General features: G+C 48.7%; 1 protein-coding gene across 4 annotated transcripts in view; it reads right to left on the bottom strand.

Moving 5' to 3' along the window:
- trh (PAS domain-containing protein trachealess) overlaps positions 1-22,492 on the bottom strand; it is a 534,047-nt gene that overhangs the window by 141,674 nt on the left and 369,881 nt on the right. The gene's annotated exons all lie outside the window — the stretch shown is intronic.

Genomic DNA, 22,492 nt, shown 5'->3' with positions numbered 1-22,492 from the left:
GAGATGAGGCGAGCGCGCTTGTGTTATACGTGCCAGAAGCCGGGTCACTTTTCGGCGCAGTGTCCGGAAACAACACCAAAAGTTGTGTTTTTTTCAATAGGCAGCACTGACGAGAACATGAAGCTTCTCGAGCCTTACATGCGAGACCTCCTCGTGAACGGGAAAGAGTGCCGAGTGCTTCGCGATTCCGCAGCTACGATGGATGTAGTTCACCCATCTTACGTAGAACCCCATATGTTCACGGGCGAGTGCGCATGGATCAAGCAAGCCGTGGAAGCTCATAGCGTGTGTCTGCCGGTAGCAAAAGTGCTTATTGAAGGACCTTTCGGAGCGCTTGAGACAGAGGCGGCAGTGTCATCTATGCTGCCACCCCAGTACCCGTACCTATTTTCAAACAGGTCCGATCACCTCCTGCGCGAGAAGGGGCTTTTGTTTGGTGAAGCTAGTGTTCAGGCCTTAACCAGATCGAAGGTTCGGGAGCTCGCTGCAAAGGCGGTAGTTGCGGGGCCGACGTTATCAAACAACGAAAAAGGGTCAGAGGCGCAGCAAGCTGATATTCAGAGCACGCCCGAACAGAATAAAATTGAGTCTGTAGCGTTGAAGGCGCCAGATACTGGAGAGGAAAATCCCGACGCGGGAAAGTTAGAAGAGCTATCTACTGATTTGCTCATCGCGCCTACGTCAGACGGACTTGATAGGTTGCTAAAAGTCAGCCGGACGGCTTTGATAGCCGAGCAAAAAAAGGATGGCAGCCTGGAAAACGTGCGCTGCAATGTCAAAGAAGGTATCGCCAGGAAAACTGCGCGTTTTGTGGAAAGAGGTGGAGTCCTGTACCGGAAGTATCTAGACCGCCGAGGAGTGGAGTTCGATCAGCTGGTCGTGCCTCAATGCTATCGTCAGGATTTGTTGCGCTTGTCACATGGGGGTTCGTGGTCCGGACACCTAGGAGTTAAGAAAACTAAGGACCGTCTCTTGCAAGAGTACTATTGGCCAGGGTGTTTTCGGGACGCAGACCATTTCGTGAGGACATGTGACACTTGTCAGCGGGTGGGCAAACCAGGGGACAAATCGAGGGCGCCGTTGAAATTGGTACCTATCATTACGGAGCCTTTTAGACGGCTCGTTATTGATACAGTGGGACCTCTGCCGGTAACAGCCACGGGGTACAGACACATTTTGACTGTGATCTGCCCAGCGACAAAGTTCCCTGAAGCAGTGCCGCTTAAAGAACTCAGCTCAGTTGAGATAGTTAATGCACTACTGTCCATATTTGCGCGAGTTGGTTTTCCTGCGGAAATCCAATCAGATCAGGGCACAGTGTTTACTAGCGCTTTGACGACAACTTTTCTCGAAAGGTGTGGGGTAAAGCTGCTACACAGCTCAGTGTACCACCCACAGTCGAATTCCGTTGAGAAGCTCCACTCCGTCATGAAGCGCGTGTTGAGAGCCTTGTGTTTTGAACATCAAACTGACTGGGAGCTGTGTCTGCCTGGGGTGATGTTTGCTTTAAGGACCGCGCCGCATGCGGCTACGGGGTTTTCGCCAGCTGAACTGGTGTACGGTCGCTCGCTTCGATCTCCGCTTCGCATGCTTCGAGAATCATGGGAAGGTAGGGGCGACGACCCAGTCGTGGTGGAGTGCGTGCTTAAGCTCCTCGAACGCTTAAGAAGGGCACAGGAGTTGTCAGGTGAAGCAATGGCAAAGGCCCAGCAGAGGGCCAAGGTTTATTATGATCGGACAGCCAGGGCCCGTCGTTTTGAGGTTGGCGATGAGGTCATGATATTGCGCACATCGCTAAACAACAAACTAGACGTGCAGTGGGAGGGCCCAGCGCGAATTGTTCAGAAACTGTCGGACGTTAACTACGTGGTAAGTCTGCCAGGAAAGCGGAAAGCACAGCAAGTTTACCACTGTAATCTGCTCAAACCTTATAGACAACGGGAAGCAGTGGTGTGCATGATGATAAACGTTCCTGAAGAGCTTCCAGTCGAGCTTCCGGGACTAGGCTCAGTGACGAACAGGGAAGACACCGGTCAAGTCATTAGTGACCTTATCAGTAAAGCACCGCTGTCGCCTGAGCAGAAAACCGAACTACACCAGCTATTACAAGAGTTTCAAGGTCTGTTCTCTGAGAGGCCTGGTAGGACTTCGGTACTTACTCATGATATAGAACTTACCTCCCCAGAGCCAGTACGATCCAAGGCGTATCGGGTGTCACCCCGCCAGAGCGATATTATGGAGGCTGAGGTAAAGAAAATGCTACAGCTCGGTGTTATTGAGGCAGGTGAGAGTGATTATACCTCCCCTTTGATTTTAGTTGAGGTACCGGGCAAGGAACCTCGTCCTTGCGTCGACTACCGCAGGCTTAATTCCATCACTAAGGATCAAATTTATCCGATCCCTAACATCGAGGAGCGCCTTGAGAAAGTTAGTAGCGCTCAGTTTATTTCCACCCTAGATCTTGTCAGGGGTTATTGGCAGGTTCCACTTACAGAAGAGGCTAGTAGGTATGCGGCGTTCATTTCACCAATGGGAACATTCCGTCCTAAAGTGTTGAGTTTTGGTTTGAAGAACGCGCCATACTGTTTTTCAAGTCTCATGGATAAAGTGTTGCGGGGACAGCAAGAATTCGCTTTACCGTATCTAGACGACGTAGCGATATTCTCCGCATCCTGGTCTGAGCATATGACACACTTGCGGGCAGTGCTAACCCGCCTGCGCGAAGCAGGCTTGACAGTAAAGGCTCCTAAGTGCCAGTTAGCACAGGCCGAGGTTGTCTACCTCGGTCACGTGATTGGTCAGGGTCGTCGCCGCCCCTCTGAAATAAAAGTGGCCGCTGTGCGAGACTTTCCGCAACCGCGCACAAAGACCGATATTCGGTCGTTCTTAGGTGTCGCCGGCTACTATCAGAGGTACATCCCTAGGTACTCTGATATCGCGGCTCCCCTGACGGATGCTCTAAGAAAGACAGAGCCTCAAACAGTCGTCTGGGACGAGACAAAGGAAAGAGCTTTTAGCGCCCTAAAGAGTGCCCTAACAAGCCAGCCTGTGCTACGATCGCCAGACTATACAAAAGGGTTCATTGTTCAGTGCGATGCTAGTGAGCGAGGCATGGGCGTTGTACTGTGCCAACGGGAAAATGGAGAAGTAGAACACCCCGTCCTGTATGCTAGTCGTAAGCTGACCAGTCGTGAGCAGGCGTATAGCGCCACCGAGAAAGAGTGTGCATGTCTCGTGTGGGCCGTTCAGAAATTGTCATGCTATCTAGCCGGCTCGAGGTTTATCATTGAGACAGATCACTGCCCTCTCCAATGGCTGCAGACCATCTCTCCCAAAAATGGCCGCCTCCTGCGCTGGAGCCTCGCTTTACAACAATATTCCTTTGAGGTGCGTTACAAAAAGGGGAGTCTCAACGGTAACGCCGATGGCTTAAGTCGAAGCCCCTAACGTAGGAATCAGCCTCAAAATTGTTTGTTACTGATGTTTTTCTTCCTGAGGCAGGATTTTTTTTAACATATTGCTTTTGTTTAGTGTTTCAAAGTGATGATATGCTTTCTAGTGCAATTTTTCAATTTGTGGACGCGTTCTGAGTGATGCTAGACTACTGTAAGGAACTAGGCAGTGGTATAAAAAGGGGAAAGAGCCTGGCAGGGCTTAGTGAGGGTTGTGCCGTGCTTGCTGACTGAGCGGTTGAGTTTTCAGCGTAGTTCTAACGCTTGCCGGGAACGAGAACAAAAATGTGAACTCTCCCGAAGTCACTTTGCAGTGTCCCGTGCGAACCTGAACGAGAGAACGAGGCCTTCTCTGTGCGCTGCGCTCAAGAAACGTCCAGGGACGCCCGACTTCGGTTATGAGCATCATCGAGCGACATCCCTCCGGACAGCGGATGCAGTCCCCTGTCCATCGGGATCTCCTTTCCCCGGCGGGGCGGTCTGTTGCGTTTCGCCTGCGACACGTGGTTTTGCCGGCGCGACGGCGGCGGGGCGGCGGACATTTTGGCCCGATCGTCGTCACCGCAACACTCATCGCCAGGTGTTTCCAGGCGCGTCTGCGGCGATGCGACCGCCTAGGGATTTCGTTCCAGTCATTGTGCCCGAAACAGGCGATGCCAAAGCAGGGATCTCCTTCCAGTTATTGGGCCCGAAACAGGCGATGCCAAAGCAGGGATCTCGTTCCAGTCATTGTGCCCGAAACAGGCGATGCCAAAGCAGGGACCATCTTCTCGTTACAGTCATTGTGTCCGACCGGCAGCGCCACGACAGTGTGCTGCGCAGCGCCACGACAGTGTGCTGCGCAGCGCCACGACCAGGTGCTACGAGATCGTGCGCAGCGCCACGACATGGTGCTACGGCATCGCTACGACAGTGTGCGTCACCATTAGCCCATTGTACATTCACGTGCTCGTCTTTTGAGGGGTTCCTTCTTGCCCTCAACTGCGAGAGTATAAAAACAGCTGCCCCCGGACGCCAGAGGAGGGCTCCGATTTCTTCTGCTGAGTGAAGTGCTCTCCCGTCTCTCTACTTCGGTCAAACCTGACCGCCGACTCTTTGCGATGTTAAAATAAACAAGTTGTTTTGTTGTTACCAGTCGACTCATGCTTTGCCGGGACCTTCGGATGCTTCCAGTTGTACCCCAGGCCGCCAGGCCAACGCTACCCTTGGGGCTTGCGACCCAGGTACAACCACGGGCGTCAGCGCCGAGTTCCCATCCGATCGCACCATCGTCGCGATCAAAACAGCGAGCAGGCCTGCGTCGCCAAGTGGCCCACCGATACGCACGAACCGTCAAACGACCTTTTCAATGTGCCTTTCTGACTTGGCTATCGAGTAGTACGTCTTAGGTAAACGATGGGCATAAGCACGTACGTGCGCGGGTAGAGTGAACCAGAAAAATCGCGTTATGTAAACGAAGTGCACTCGTGCGACTGTGTCGACCAGCTCGAACTCAAAGATCATCAGCTTCGGCGCGATGTCGGACTACTGCCTCGCGTGGACGTCGCAGACATCAAGGATTACACTGCGAATGCAACGAGCTCCGCGACCCGCGAGCAATCGAAAGCCTACAAGTCGATGGAAGGCCACAATGATCTGGCGAGCGGCTGGGTGCAGCAGCCGCGCGTCAAAGTGCTCGCATAACATGATCGCCTTCATTACGGAATTTACTCCGCGTCGTCCATTTGCGCCGTCAAAGGATAGCGTTAAATTTGCTTCAATGAAAAAAAAAAAAGAACCCCCCCCCCCCCGCCCGAGAACTAAACACTGACTTTGCACAGTCTTCGTAATTTCTGTGTTACGTCAATTATTCTGGTCTTGCCAAAACAGTATTTTTCTTATTTTTTGCCCTCCCAGGTTTGTCAATCACAATCATTCGATGAAAAGCCACTCGTACCATGGCTTCTCGCAAAATAAAACGGCGAGGTGCTGGCGCCACACTGCGCCTGCAAGGCAGGCCTGGCAGAGGCGTGCTCGCACATAGCTTCTGCGCTCTTTTACATTAAGGTTGCAGTTAAGAAGAGAAATAACCACGTGTCGAGAGTAACCCAATCGGGACAACATATTCCTATCACCGAGTTTCTTTCGTGTGTGAATGCTGCATCCGAACATAGCAGAGTTCACCGCGACACCGAAGCTCAGTTGACACCCGGCCACGCCGGAGCGTAGTCTGTCCGGATACGTAAATATTGTACGTAGACCTGTTCGTAGACGTAGAACAGCACTGCGCACGAGACACTGAAACGTCCTACTTATATATCAGTGGCTGGATAAGAAAACAAGGCGAACGGTGGGCCGAAAGGTAGGGATCAGATAATCGCGCGAGTAAGACCGCTGCCATTTCTTTCGATGCTCCCCGACCGTCAACATGGCGCGGCTGCCCCAGCGACACTGTCGCCACCTCGCGGGTCGTGTTCAGTGCATACATCCTATATGAGTTGCGACTAACTGCTCCACAGCCAATTTCTCTGAATCAAGCACAATAATACAGCAGCGCTGCAATTCCTTTAAAGAGCCGTAAAAAAAAAAGAGGACGTGGAAAGTAATGAAGGAATACTCACCGAACTGAGAAATATAATAATATAATATTTGGGGTTTTACGTGCCAAAACCACTTTCTGATTATGAGGCACGCCGTAGTGGAGGACTCCGGAAATTTTGACCACCTGGGGTTCTTTAACGTGCGCCTAAATCTAAGCACACGGGTGTTTTCGCATTTCGCCCCCATCGAAATGCGGCCGCCGTGGTCAGGATTCGATCCCGCGACCTCGTGCTCAGCAGCCCAACACAAGAAATATATATATATATATATATATATATATATATATATATATATATATATATATATATATATATATATATATATATATATATATATATATATATATATATATACACAGTCACCGTATCTTCGCAGATAATGGACGCCTGCCAGACAGCAAAGTGTCTGAGAATGTTCTAGGGTAGTTTCAGAGTCATTTTTCTATCGTGGACTGGCCAATTTGATACCTTTCCCAACCACCGAAGAACGCACACGCAGGATCACCTTTACGCTAACACTGAGGAAATAACGCCGAAGCAAAAAGGGCACAGATGACTCGCCTGACCCCCACCCCCGACCCCAAGACGGATGCTGCCTGACCGGACAAGCTGGCGAGTGCCCCAGGGGTCCCGTTGACCAGAGCGAGACAGGGGCACTCCAAATTTACAGCGTGGGCGACGAATCCTCAACCTCCCCTCCCAACCCTCTTTCCGTTGCTCCAACCTGGCCTGGAAGCAAAAAGCCTGCCCGTCGGCTGTGCACCATTTTTGATTAACTTCATTCCCTTCGGCCTGTCCGCCACCCTCATTGTTAGCACTTTCTCTACCCACGCGCTTCGCTGCTCGAACCTTCCTCTCTCATCCCAGTACAATCCACGCCTGAAATACTCCTCACACATCGCTTTCCACCTTTCGCCCATACTGATGCGAACACCTCCCGTCTCGCCCATTATCACCCAGCGGTCCTCATCTAGGCAACGCGCTGACCAGAGCAGCCCCTCTGCGTTGTGCTTCGCCACTTGGCTTTGATGCGCCGTGGAGAAGAGGGCAGTGGTCAGTGCGCAGCGGAGCCCCTACTCCCCGGCGCCACGCTGCCGCAGATCGATTGTCGTTCCCACCACTCTCGGCTTACTCACGCGTTCGACCAATTGATGCTAACGAGGGTAACGAAATTTACTCCGCGCATTTCACTTTGCAGGCGGCGACTGCGGAGCGTAGAGAAGGAATCGGCGAATGGACGCGGAGCAGTGGCCACGTTTCGCGAGCCGTAACGTTGCGAATCTGGTCGATTTTTCGTCCGGAAAAGCTTAACGGGGCACACGAACAATCATGCATACTACACAGGGCTTACTACAAGCTGAAGTTTGTTGTAGTCAGTTAAGTAGCCAGGGGCCTGAACATATAGAAGAAAACCGAATGTTCTTACGGCATTCTACACTTTATAGCAGGTCAATATGCGCCAACCTGCTGAGAAACAGCTTGTCCTTGCTCAATAGATTGTTAACATATAGCATCACACGTTCAAACAGACTCCAAACCTGTGAGACGCTTCAGTACCGGGGCAAATGTTTACTATAGCAATGACAAGCAGTAGTACCAGAGTTCCTTAGAAGTGTTTAGAACACATCGCAACAGCTAACAATATATCTGGAAAGAAGGCGATCGCAAACGATTGCCACGAAGACACCGGCAACGACAGGCGAGTTATACATTGATAATTATGAAATGATTCCTGACCAGGTGACTATGCGAACATAAAGTTGCAGCCTTAAAAAAGCGAGATATTTTCTTCATTGAATGTCAACAGTTCTATTAAAAAAAACTGCCCAGTACTCGCTTAGCATTATAAATATTTCCTTATATTATTTATAACGCTATTGATGGCAGTTTTTCCGCCAGAGAGAGAGAGAGACAAAAGGGGAATTAAGACAGGGAGGTTAGCCAGTGCAAGTACCGGCTGGCTACCCTGTGGCTGGGGAAAGGGGTAAAGGAATAAAAGGTGGAGAAAGGTGGTGGAATAACGCAACGCTACGCGCTACAACTAAGTGAGCCAAAGCAAGCTCATTTGTGACCCTAGACTGGTGTGTGCATACGCTCATTGCCACGGTCAATATACCATACTACCTCGCTCAGTATGAACCAAAACGCGAAGCCCGTAATAAAGCTTTAACGCGTTGTAACTCATACTGAGCACGATAGTATACATCTATCACCAATATAACCTCTGTGTCCTTCACAGTGAAAAGCAGCCACACATAGTGGGCTAAATCGTTCATTTTCGGGTTTGTAACATATTATAAACGAACCTTTGGCATACTGCAGCCATAAAACGACAATCCGCAGTAGGACAGCGGTCTCAACGCATGAATAGTGAGTAAATAAGAAATACGGAAGCAAGAGCGAACCATTTAGCTATTCAGTGAAAGTAAAAATCGAAGCAATGGCGGTAGACGATTGCTGCCAAGCGCAGAAACACCGAGGCCCAAATCAACAGCAACATCGAACAAGCGGTTCGAACAACCACACAAACAGGGAATGGACGAGAGTGCCGCGAAACGCACGTCACCAGCAACGGCTCTCCTTGTTCACTGAAGGCAACCTACCAGAGGGGCACCCTACTTGGTTGTCGCACACAATGCGCGCCGCCTTCGATACGCAGGGACAAGTACCGCGACGAATTACCATCCCGCCGCCACGGCTGATATTGTTCCCTGGACAAGGAACTTCCCGTACAGCGCCACCCTCCGTCTTCCCTTTCGGAGCACTGGGATGCTTTCATGCAGCCAATCGAAGTGTGGCTGTGTTTTTGTGTGCGCGCATGCGCGTGTTCGTGTTTAGATGATGCCGAAGGAAAACAAACAAACAAACAACCCAGGATGAAATCAGACGGCGAGCAGACGATCTACAAATGCATGCAAGCATGCGACCGGCGTCTGCTGCGGGTGCTGTTCACAGCAGACGACGAAAGAACGCAAGAAAGACGAACGGAATGTGTCAAAAAGAAAAGATGAAAGCAAAATGACGAAAAAAAGCGAGAACGAGAGAAGGGCGAGGAACCACTCGCTCCGGAGTCAGCTGCAACCACTTTTAAGGGGCGTGAGCGGTGTTGTTTACAGACACAGCGCCATTTTTGGGGGGAAGATCCGGGCGACCAAACCGTGTAATAGGCCTATCTATATGGACCGGCTACACGTTCTGTGAAGCGTCAAGCACTGCGTGTTATGAGAACAGAATAAAAAGAAAGAAAAAGCGCATCCAACAAACACAATACGTGGCGTACTCACAAAGCACAAGCTCACAGACAACGCGGACAACGCAAACACGACTAATACAACTGCACCGAGAAACAGGCGTGCATATTTCTCGTGCACACTCCGATGCGAAAGAGGATAGTGGCAACATAGACCGCAAGCAAATGACGAAAGAAAAGAAGAAATATGTGTAGCTAGTTGACCTATTCTATTTTGTAAACATTTTGGCGCTGGTTCGTCTCGCATCTTATGGCTTTGATTGAAATGAGTTGGTCTTTTGGAGGTATTTCACGTTCGACTTTAGCATGAAAATGGACGAAAACGTGGTTTGTTTACTCGCAGCCCTTCTTTCGCTGAGCGGTTGGTGAATTGATCTGAGGGTGAGCAGTCAAAGCGCCTGAGAAACCAAAGCCGAAGACAGCAACGCGTTTTCAAAATTCAAACACTTCCATGGTTTCCAAAGCAAATAAGAAATGGCGTCTGAATTCTACATTTTTTGTCAGCACGTGCACGTGCATGGCAGTGGCCCCGACCAGGGACCGAATCTGCCGGGTTCAAACGGAGCGTGTTATTTCTTTGCTTCCAAACAAAATAAATAATATAAACAAATAAAGCTAATAGATGAGCAAAGAGACCGCGGTCTCCTGCAGGAACAGTATAGGACAGAGCTAGGTCGACACAACCAAGTCGCCGGTGGCCAACAAACAAATCAACAGACATCACTACGGAGAAAACGACCCTCCATAAAAGAAATAGAAAGGAAGTGACCGAGAATTCCATAACGTAGCTGTTCACTTTATTTTTGAGTAAGCCTGCAGGTCCTCAAAGGAAGCCACGCATACCGAAAAGGGTGCATTGTAAACAAGCCCAACAAATGTGTGGGGACGGAGTGAATGTAAACCGAGCTTGGCTTCGCCGCATACCACGTGGGCACGCGCATTCGTGAACAGCACCGGCGTAGCTATTTCTGTTTACTCCGTTCGGTGGTTTTTATTCGAATTTGCTATATTTTCCCAAGTTCTGTTCATATATGTTGTGCACATAAGCTCATGTTGAGCCCAAAAAAAGAAGAAAGAAGAAAAAAAAAGAAAAAAAAGAAAGTGTTAGAATAGCGCAAGCACAGCCGAGCTGACTCAAACTCACACCCTTTAATATTTGAGACAAGCTTGTAGAATTCGGGGAGCGAGAAGGTGCGTGTGCGCATACGCCCGTACACACACAAACATACAAGCACAAGCGCGCACATGCACGAGCACACAAACACACAAGCTGAACACAAACAATGAAGAAAAAAGAATTGTGGCTAGTTCACGTACTCTGCATCGCAAATATTTTGGCACTGTTTTCTCTTGCATCTTTCGATCTTACAGAAATGAGTTGCTATTTTGGATGTGTTTCGCGTTTGGCTTGAAAGAACAATTATCGTGCGAATGAATAACTTAAGAATAATTCGACGTTTACTGTCTGCTTCTCCACAGCATGCGCACAGGAAAGCCACATAAACGAGAACAAATTCGATCAGCATCAAGTCTTTCTCCTAACCAGACGTTAGCGAGCGTGAAACGTAGACTAATCGCGGGTTACTACTGCTAAACGAAGAAGCGAAGAACGTCATCTCAACAAACGGCACTTTGGAGAGGAAGATCGGATCGGAAAACATTTATTGGGCTCTAGAAAAGAGATCTTCGCGGCTTCAGACGGCCTCTTCCATCTTCTGATGGATTCTTCTGTCTGCAATCACAGGGTTGGTGCCCTAGTCCAAGGCTCCACTGAGTATGGCCAACCCGCGAGCTCGCTCTACTAGGCGCTTTTGACCGTTCAAGCTTACGCTGGAAATCATACTCTCCCACTGTTCTACACTCGGGTTTTTAATTTTATAGATAGTTGGGGACACAATATTTTGACAGGCCCATGATATGTGGTATAGATCTGGTTTCTCTCCGCACCATGGGCACTTAGCCTCATACTGTGTAGGGAAAATTTTATTGAGAAGGTTTAGATTCGGGAAAGTACCCGTCTGCAGTTGTCGCCATGCAACAGCATCCTCTCTGCTTAGATCCTTATCTGGGGGTGGGTACTTCAGTCTGACGAGAAGAGCGCAGAGGACGAAGAAAAGTATAAAAAAATTGCAGTAACGAACAGCAAGAATTGGCGTATCGTAAGAAAGCCGAGCATCTACCTATTAAAAGGTGAGCAAACGATTTCTTCAGTGACCACATAATCCTAATTCGTATCTCTCACACTTGCTCCTTCGTTGACTTCTTTGCTGGATACGACATACAGAAAACCTCAGCTAGCGTAGTACTGACTTGAATGCCGAAGTGGTATATCTCTATCGTTCTCCATCTTTATACTGTCCGTGAGCGGTTGAATAAGCAGGCCGACGAATGTGTGTAAGCTGCTGCTTCAGAAGTGAAGGGAAGCAAAATATGATATGAAGAACACGAATAATACGACGGAATATTGAGAAAATGGAGCGGTATACTGAGAGACTTCATTGGTCTTCTTAAAACAACTGGTCTGTTCATGGCGTAGAAAAAGAAAGATAAGTGCGAAAATAGTCCGAGATTGAAGACAAAGAAAGGAAGAACAAAGTCAGCGGTTAAAGCAAGCGATCATTGAAATCTAAGTAAACAACAAAGATGACAGCGAACAGCTACGAGCGTGCAGACAACCAAGCTGGCAAAGCGAAAACAAGTAGATCCATTCGCAGAGTAAACAAGCTGTGGGTAAAAAGCAAGCAGCGACGGAAGCCGCGCAGAAGACACGAGGCCGGATCGGTTCCGCAGAATCCGAAGCCATTCGCGGGCGCGCGTGACGGCGTTTCCTAAGCGTCCTCCGACAACGGCGAAGCGGCAGCGCAGCCGATGGCACGCGTCGAGAGAGGGTGAAGCCGGTGCGAAGGAGAGGGAACCGGTACGAAACTTCGGCTAGTGCCGAGATGGCTGGAGAAGCTGCCATTTTGGCGCTGAGTCGAGGAACGGAGGGTTTTTCTTTTTTGTTCGTGTTTCCGAGCGATGGCGCTCACCCTAGCAGCACAGGAAGAATGGAAAACATCAGCCCAAAACGCGTGGGGAACACAGGTCGTACATTGGGGAACATCAGCCTTACAAGAGCCATCATTTGTATCTCGTTCAAGAACACTGGTGTTTAGCTCAGGACTGTCGGCCATACATGGGTGCAACAATGATAACTTACTTTGAAACGCTAGTATTTTAGTGGGCAACGTGAAGCTTACGCAGGGCTAGATTGTCGGCTTAATGAGTAAGACGGGTAATTTACCGGGAAACGTTGGCCTCACAATAGTCCTGCATATGGCTCCTGCGTAAGCCTACAACTATGAGCCGTCTAGCCCAGAAACAGGATCTTCGAATGTTCCTTCTATCCCCTCCATCACCTCAAGCTACGTCATCCGTTAACCTGACTGCCTGTATTCTGAAGGCTAGATCACCGTTGCGCACGCATGCGACTGCAGCGCCAAATATAGCATAACGACGAACGCAGGCAGTGCTGCATGATGCTGGGAACAAACACGTGTTACGATATGCTAGTGCGCCTCGGTGTGTCACAAGAAGATTGCGTGTTCCGCCGAGTAGGTTGGAATCCAATTAGGCTTATGGGTTCTCACGAACCAGAAAGTGAGATAAGCGCAAGCCTGGGGAAGTTAATAAGAACGAAACAAGAACAAAGAAATCATTGCGAGGAAAGTAGTTCAACTCCACCGTTATTTTACTAAAGGTTATTCTACGTCGCCTCTCGCCCGTAAAGAGCATCAGTAATGATGACCATCAGTGATAACTGTCAGTAGGCGCTCATCAATATAAACTTCATCGAGGTACAGAGAAGCACTTTTTTGCAGCACTGGAGTGAATTTTTCCATTCCTGAGGTTCTTTCTTTGGCAGCCTCTTCTCTTGAACACTTAAGGTGATTGCTTTTCCACTGCGGAATTTCTATTTCTTTCGAGGCAATTTTCCTGATAAATTCTTAGTACATGGTTATTCACCTCACCATATTTTTACCCGAATGTTTCCTTTGCTTCCTGTAAACAGAATTTTTTTTCTAACAAAGTCTGATTTTTGGCCAGTCCGACCATAGTGAGTATGCGCCGAATTTTTGAGGGAAACTACATCAAACTAAAATATCCGACACGTACAACAACCGTCTAAATGTGCTCTTTTGCAGCATTAAAATCGAAACCCTAAGCGAGCCGAATCGCAGAAGGGCGCCTTGCGCTCGATCGTACATCGAAAGCCTCCCCAACTACTGAATCAGATTCGCACGCCACCAGCGGCCAAATCTCAGAACTGAGCGATACAAGCAGGACCACTACACTGCCTTGTTGCTTGGTGTTTTAAACGCTTTCGCCCGCGCACACGACGCGAAGGACGGCTCGGAGGGGAAGGAGGAAAAGGAAGGCGAGGCGGTGTGTAGTGCCGGTGGAAAGGCTGAAATTAAACGCACCGAAGCAGTTAGACATCGGCGGGGGTCCAAGCGGCTACACAGGTTGGTAGGTTTTTGAAGGAACGGTGGATGAGGGGAGAACATGGCCGGTGTTTACGCGTGGAGCGTTGTGCTGGTTGGGGTCGGTATAGTGGGGAGGGGGTGAGGGCAGGGGGGTGCGGAATCAGAGGTCTATTTGTCTCTTTCGAGCGGGCTCCATTTGTCAAGCTCAAGTCCGCCCGCAAGAGGGCAGACAAGTCGGCGACCGGTCGGGACCTCATGTTTCCGCCACTTCTCTTTTTTTTTTTTTTCTATCTGTACCGTAGTCGTCTCCCGTTCTTTAAGCAGAGCAGTGCACCCGCGAACCTGCGACCTCTATTTGAACTTCACATTTGGCCCCTGGGACCGAAAAACCGCAAAGGAAGAACAAAGACACCATTTCTATCGTTCCTCGTTTCTTTCTTTTCTCTTGTTTCTGCGACGCCTAGCCGGCCCGACCCACGTAATCTTCTCTTTACGCTGCGTTTTGTTTCGAAATTGTAAAGTAGGTGGGTCCGTTAAAACGGTCCGCCTTTGTTTCTACGCCGCCTGGGCTTGCTCGCCGCGCGTATAGACTGCGCTCGACCCCTCTCCGTTCTTTTGCACATACCGCACGTATTTGAAAAACAGGAACCACAGTAGCAGCGTTGGTGACTCGGCCCCGCTTAGTTCGTTAGCGCCGGGCGCCGTCTTTAATGAGTCTCGGTGTATACACGAGCGGCAAAGAGAGCTAAAGCCCCCCTCCTGCCGACTCCCTCAAAGGTCCTCCACTTCTGCTACTCGGGCACACCGCCTCCTCTCCTTCCAACACCCTCTCCCACGCACGCGCCTCGCAGAAGTCGTAGCTTTAGATGCGCGGTATGGTGTAGTCGGCGTAGCCGCATTTGGGGAGAGGTTTAACTGAATTTTCGGAGAGGCTCAAACAGCGCGACTGCAAGCTAAAGTAAAGTTCACTGAACCTGCCGCCTTGTTTGACCTGAGCTGAGCAACCACATTTCTCCCGCAGCTCAAATAGCGTAGGTCTGACGAAAGATAACGAATACTGTTCGCCAAGCTCACCAGTTCCGCCATGGCATTGCCTACCTTGGAAACATTGCTTTTTCTTCTTCTCCTTCTTCTTCTTCTTCTTCTTCTTCTTAAGGTGCATTAATAACTGTTTTGCGGTAAACTATGTGATGGTCTTCTTTTAATCGATTTCTAACCGTTGTTGCCAGACAGATCGAGAAAGCGCAAATTAGAAACTGCAAGCCAATTTTCTCCGTTGCAATCTCTATGTCGGAAGTGAGTATAGCCTTACGACTTCGTTTCTTATAACAATTTTCCTCGTCCTCTTTCTAATGCATCGATCGGCACTCGAGCCTCACCAGATGCGCGCACACACCGCCACACCACTCACTGTTACCTTGGTACACGCATGCAACGAAAAATAAGCATAGGAACAAGAGCGCCATGAAACAATCAAATAATACACATTAGCGATCATAAAAGGCTCACACAGAAAGAAACGAAATACTCAGGTAAATGCAACTTTGACACGCAGAGTAAGCAGAGAGATAAAATAAAGTAAGCTAGAAGCGAGATGGGTGACACAAAAAAGCAAGGCAGGAAAATAAGTGCCAACCCAATAAAAAGTAAACACAAAGGGAAGAGAAATAAAACATAAGGTTGAGTCTATACGCAAATCACAGAGAAAATACGGAAGTAAATACAAACTAAGCACAGAGTACACGCAAAGGCAATACAAAGGAAACAATTGCGATGCCGTGCGATGCAGGAAGAAAAACACAAAGGTAAATAGAAACTAAACGCCGAACAAACACAAAACCCGAGCTTGCGCGACACAGGAACGCGATGCGAGCGAAGCACGCGGAACCGGAAGTCAGGTCACGTCTCGCGTCTCGGCGGGCCGCATCACCCCCCGGCGCGCCGCTGCCGCAAAGAGTTTGGATAAACAAGGCATGCGGCGTCAGTCGCGACGCGCCGAGGGAGGACGCGAAAACCCGCGATCGCTGGCTCCTGCGCAAATATTGGCGCGGTCGCTGCGGGTAGTAGTCGATGGATGGGGGAAGGGCGGGAAGAACGATTCCTCTCCGTGTTTGCGTCGTCGCACAGCGCTAAACACTGCGGGGCAGGGCTGCTCGGATCCGTGCGGCTCGCGATAGCAGCACCCTCTCGTGATAGAAGCGGACGAAGCTGGGTCGGAGGTTGCTTTAAAGTTTCCCACAAAAATTTCGATGCCCCAACGTTAGGTTGGAGCTATAGAGCATAGCGAGCAAAGGACGGCACTGCACTCTGTCCTCCTTGTCCAGTGGCTCATCAACTGCGAGAGTATTGAAAGTTTGGCTAACTGAAGAGCCTGCCATCCCAAAATCGTAGCTAAACACATATGCGCACATATAAAAACACTACACGAGCGAACAATACAAAAAAGAAATAACAGAAATAAACAAAGGCTTTCACAGCCGCTTAGAGTGAAAGAAAGACTCTAGTGTGTCCTATTGTGGTTATTGTAGGTATGCTCAGCTCGCCGCATTACAATATGAGTAGAGCATAGCGTTTCCTACAAAAATTACTATAGATAACTTTAGCACCAGTTGGTCTACGATAGGTGCAAGCGTGGTTATTCAGCTAGCATAGGATTAATGATGGGGTATTGAATTTGATTTCAACTGCAATAAAAAAAATTAAATTATCGGGTTTTACGTGCCAAAACCACTTTCTGATTATGAGGCACGCCGTAGTGGAGGACTCTGGAAATTTTGACCACCTGGGGTTCTTTAACGTGCACCTAAATCTAAGTACACGGGTGTTTTCGCATTTCGCCTCCATCAAAATGCGGCCGCCGTGGCCGGGATTCGATCCCGCGACCTCGTGCTCAGCAGCCCAACACCATAGCCACTGAGCAACCACGGCGGGTATCAACTGCAATAGCTGCTGCTTGTGTATGTACGTTTTCATAAGGTTCTTAGTTTAACATACCCGTTTATCATACGAGGAAGGTTCCGAAAGTAAGTTTCGTCATTTATTTTCACACGGGAAACGTTACTGCCAATGAAATAGAAGAAAGCCCCATGGTATCATGAACTATACACCTTCCACTATTTATCCACGTAGTCGCCACCGACATTGACACATTTGCCGTAGCGTGCAGTCAGTTTGAAGGAACCACTTTGGTAAAACTGGGTGCCCTGCGATGCAAGGAGTTGTCGCACAGCCTGATCCACCTCATCATTGTTTTGGAAGCGACGTCCCGAAAGTGCGGCTTCCAATGCAGGGAACAGGTGCCCATTCATACCGGACAGCAGCACGTACTTCCATTGGCGACCACGTTGTCAGCACACGCCTGTCTACCATCGTGATTTGTACTCTAAACTCGGGCACCCCGTTCTGTTGCTACTCTACCCTCTTCGACTCTCTGCGCACGCGTCATTCCTACTTGCTCCTTCCGTCGTTGAGCCAGCAACGGGCGCGGATTCTTACGACCATTGCTTGCTTCACCTGGTGTACCATCTTCGCTTTAAAGAAACTTTCAGAACGTCCCTCGTAGAATGTGAAAAGAAAACATTTCAGGGCAAGGCAGTCTGCATTATTAAATTAGTTAACGGGTGATGCACTGGTAATATAGATGGATCTGCCTAAACCTCTTTCTTCTGAAATCTGGTTCTGGCGCAGCAAAACTAAGCGGAAAGAAGAAGGGACAGGACATTGCAAGCATGAACCTACTAGCCCAACATCGCCATTCTGCTGAATTACATTTCTTCCTTTTGGCTTTGAAACGACGTAGTGACTTTGCAAACTGATCAACTTCAACAAAATAGCATTGCGTTACAAATTAAACAATTCGCAATTCGCACTACGTTCGTGCGCTTAGAAAAGTATAATTTCTTAAAAATTAAGAATGTTAAGAATAAAATGTAATAAATAAGCCGATTACCAGCACAAGAACGTCTGAACCTGCAAGCACGAGGATTTGACAAATCCATGAATTGCTATTCATCATTCCCATTGTAGCTGAGTTATCGACGCGACAGAATTCTCTCTATGAGTTTTTTTAATGAAACTGAGTGAATTGGGGCTCGTTTCCTAGAATCTTGGTGTATCTGAAACGCACGTGTGATTATTATTTTAAATGCATGCTGCCAGACAGTGCCCTAATGAAAAAACTTCTTTCGTAAGAAGGCCTGATGACAATAAGCTCGTGTATTCAGAATACTTCAGGAAGACCGCTAGGCCTTTGATGTAGCCCTACAGCTGGCAATCCACTCCCGACGACAAGCGCAAAACAATGAATAGTGGCGTGCGTATATATTGAAGTGCCAATACAAATCGAATAGTCCTTGCTTGTCGATTTGCATTCGATTCCGATAATTCGTTACTCGAGATTTTCGAATACACAAATCTGTGCCATTAATACAAGAGATAACAGCAGTTCTAATTTCTGGAGGCTGTTCCAAGCGATGATGTACTGTAATCCAACCATGTTTTTTCCGCAGTGGCACCAATTCCTGAGCGAACGCACAAAGGAGACCACGTCTGTACAGTACATTTCCCAGACGCGAAATAAGCATGCCCCTCCTTCAGCTGTCTACGCATTTGTTATCTCGATTTAAGCAAATACACTTATCCGGTCAATATTATCATGTTTATTGCGATATCAATTACATTCACACTCCAAACGCATTTTTGTCGTCGACATCGCCCTGCTCCGTATAAGGTCCAAGGGCGATAACACTATCGACGCGCACCGTATGCTGTATGTGCGAGTGAAATCGTGCAAGGGGAGCCGGGGATTGCAGCTCAATATCGGGCAAGGGAGGAAAGCGGGAAGGAAGCGCGCCGTCTTACGTCGCGCGCTACGTTTCGGGAGGGGGGGGGGGGAGGTTGGCCGTTTTTACTGCGTATTCCGCGGCAGCGCGTCCCGTTTGTTTCTGTCAAATATTCATTCATTCATTCATTCATTCATTCATTCATTCATTCATTCATATGTTGAAAGCAGCCTGCGCTGAAGGCACAGTCTACACTCTTAGGCAAAGTTACACCCTTCGGGGTGTATCTGCCACACAGCGATAATCGTCATCAGCCTTGCTTGCGTTTCCTTTCTTGAAAACGCAGCGCCCGCTACTTTCCTGTCGGGAATGCTATGTCATGCTGACAACGCGCATGTCGTTCGTTACTGGGAAGTACCGGGCTCGCCGCGATAAAGAAAGGAAATCCAGACAAGACTGATGACGATTATTGTTGTATGGCAAAAGGGTGTAATTTTGCTTAAGAGTGTAGGCGCTTCGACTGCTGCTGCCTTTGTGCGCGCTGCGTTGTCGCCGCTCAGTTTGTGTTGAAGCGATAGACAGCACAAAAGTCACTTCACTCGCTACTACTGCCGCGCTTCCTCACGCCTGCGTTTTCACAGCGAATGTCCGCGCTCATCGAGTGCGATGTGTTCATGCTGCCTGTGCGCGCTGACACAAAGCTTGTTAATTTAGTTAGTGAGCGAATGTTTCCAAGTTTCTACGGCCGATATGAGCTACTATGCTTACTTTGTACAGATGTCTCTTTGCTATCGCAATCGATGCTTCGCCTTTCGGGCGAAGCTGCAACTTTTTTTTAAACTATGTGTGTTGATATACTTATATCTCCCCGAAAAAGCACAACACCTCTCAAGTCACGTGCTGTTCCTCTCATTTTTATCAATGTAATCGTCACTAACGCACAGTCTATTATCAACTTTCCGTTGCTTTTTATTTAAGAGCTTCTGAGTTGACTTGACATCCCGTTGTTAACGGTAGTACATTACTTTGCATGTATTATACCATAAAGAGAAGCCCTCCACCCTCCTTTATCTGTCCAATTGACTTCTTGAAGGCACAATGAATCTTACATAATGTAAGCTAGTAACGAATCTTAAACGTGAACACACATAAACAGCGCAGACGAACTTCTGGCTGAAGAGAAAAGCAGCGGAAATGGCGAGCGAGCGTTTGAGTGTCGCAGCATCATCGGCTATTTTGATAAAACAACGAAGTGTGCCTCTAGTTGACCGGTGCTTTCCCGTCTCCTGCTGATTTTCGGTTTTCCTGGTGTTAATCTGCGGGACATCGGTCCCCCGCAGGCAGTGATGGAAGTGGACACTGCCCGGCTTACTCAAGGTCTGACCTCGCGTTCAGCGGTGTCATCGCGGAAGCGTAACAGTGAACTGAACGATGCCGCTAGTGAACAGCACGGAACTCTACTCGGCCAGCGCAGAGAACTCCGAAGACGGCTTCGAAACCGTGCGAAGCCGCAAGGCGAAGCAGAAGAGCCTCAGGAAACCTTCGCCTTCGAGTACGTCGACAATACAGGATACGAGCCGTCCTCGAGCCCCCGCCATACTCTTCATGTCAGTGGTTCCCTCGGACAATTTGCGCCACCTGATTAGCAAGCTGTCGCGACTTTCCTTGAAGATTAGTACCAAATTTGATAAAAAATATAAGAATTAACACTCGCAAGAATATACTCGCCGTAGATGTCCTGCATTCAACCGCATTTGAGATCTTGCATACAGTAACCGATTTGAACGGGATCATAGTGCGCTCACGCATTCCTGTCAACAAGGATACAGCAACAGGCGTCATCTACGACGTAGGTGTTGCAATACCAAATGAAGACTTGCCTATTCTAGTCAAGTCAGCTACTCCTGATGCTACCATCATGCAAGTATCTCGGATTGGTAATTCACGCTGTGTGAAGGTAGCCTTGAAGGGCAACACCATGGCATATAATGTTAAGCTGGGCCATTTTAGCCACCCCGTAAAACCGTTCATTCCGAAAACTCTGCAGTGCCACAAGTGCCTTCGGTTGGGTCACGTCGGAGGCGTTTGTAATAAGGCGGCAGTATGTGCGCGCTGCGCTGAATCCTACACCACGGAATCCTGCCAAGAAACTGCATTTAAGAGGACGCTTTAGCTCGGGTGCTCCTATCCCATACAAAAATGGTTCCTTACTTTCTTTAGAACTTTTATCAACTTCCTATCAACTTTAGTAACATCCTATTGACTTTTACTTTTTAGTAACGTTTGTCAAAAGAAAGTTGGTTGCTTCTTTTCTAACTTCAGTATGTAAAAAGAAAGTTACTAGAAAGTTAAGACACACTATTTTAACTTTTTAGAAACACCATTCAATAGGAAGTCAATAAAAATAATTATGTTCTTAAAGTACATAACCCAAGTTACAAAACATGCATGAATATTATTAAATAAGGTTATAATTATTCAGTGAACATGGCTGGTGCAAGACAGTCTTGTTTCATGCACAGGTGTAAGTTTCCTCAATTTTCAATCAACTTTCTAGTAACACTGGTTACTAGAAAGTTGTTAAAAATGATTTAGTGAGAAATGAACAGATAACATAATCTCAACTATAAATGAATATGCAAAGACTGGCTGCTTTAAAAAAATGCTTTTTTGCACAGTAACTGTTTTCCTAATTTTTAATCAACTTCCTAGTAACAGATGATAGTAGAATGTTCATAGAAAAAAAGTGCTTCTAATACCGGACGCTAAGAGGAAATATGGTCGCACCAATTCAAGATGAGGGCACGTATTCTCGAAAACACAACAGGTAGCGCCGTGGCAAGCGTGCATATGAGCGGTGATCATGAATTCGTGCTCAGTAGGTGTCAACGAAGTCCGTAGGCCATGCACCATTGCAAGCAGACGGAGCTGCACGGACGGCGCGCTGATCGGCTCGTGTTCGCCAACCAAAGCGGGAGACACACGGTCCGATTCGGTGTCCGACCCGGCGTCCGACGCGCCGAAACCGCAGCCCGAATCGAGGTGTTTTGCCGTGCCGAAGCGCCGGATCGGACGACTGGCGAGATCGGGAGCCGCGACGCGAGGGCATTTCGCGGGCAGGCATCACACACCGACCGTCTGAGCGAGGCCGCTCGCTTCGCTTGCACGTTTGCCCTTCGCAACGACTGCGTCGAGTAAACCAATTGTGTTTAATTACGACCGACCTAATGTGTACAGTGTTAATTGTTTTGGCAAAAATAAGCACTCTTCGACGAGCTCGGGCTGGATCGCAAGCGCCGTCGGCCGGAGCGTCCGCCTAGCTATGCCTACCGGCCCTATCGCTGGCTTTAGTGGAGCCGTCAGTGGACAACGCGCCGTCGTGAAGTGTTCTGTCACTCGCAGGGGGATAATTTTATCGACAGTGTTCGCGTAAAGCGAAGCAGTGTTGTGCAGAGCTGTTCATATTGCGTTTCTCGACGTGGATATGAACTCAAGCTGGGGAGCGGGATGTGGGCGGAGCTTACGCGCCGCTCAATCTTTCGGATACACGTCATGTGCACATTGCACATGTGTGCCCCCTCCCCCCCCCCCCCCCCCCGAATCGCCGGAGCATGCAGCGCCGCACGTCGGATCGGACACCGAATCGTACCGCGTGTGTCTGTATAGCTCGCTCATGGTTCGGCTTAAGTCCCTGTATATTTTTTATAAATAGGGAAGCCTACCTAGACACTGTAAACCCAACGATTGGGGCCTAAATGCCTGTCCGCCTCCCAGCTACGGCTTCCTTTGAGTGACAAAGTCCGATCTCGAAGGCCGTGCTTTTGCAAGCTGCATGCACCTGAAGCAATTGCGAATCTTGAAGGCAACATCCGCTTCGTTTTTATTATATATACATTTCCTTAAACTTCGTATCACAAAGTACAATATACACACTTTTGGACCCAACAAATCTATTAAAGGACCC

Source organism: Dermacentor variabilis, chromosome 7 (genome assembly GCF_050947875.1).
Source record: "Dermacentor variabilis isolate Ectoservices chromosome 7, ASM5094787v1, whole genome shotgun sequence".
In the NCBI taxonomy this organism is placed as follows: Eukaryota; Metazoa; Arthropoda; class Arachnida; order Ixodida; family Ixodidae; genus Dermacentor; species Dermacentor variabilis.
The sequence above is the reverse complement of the archived record's forward strand: the minus strand, read 5'-3'. Positions and strand labels throughout refer to the sequence as shown.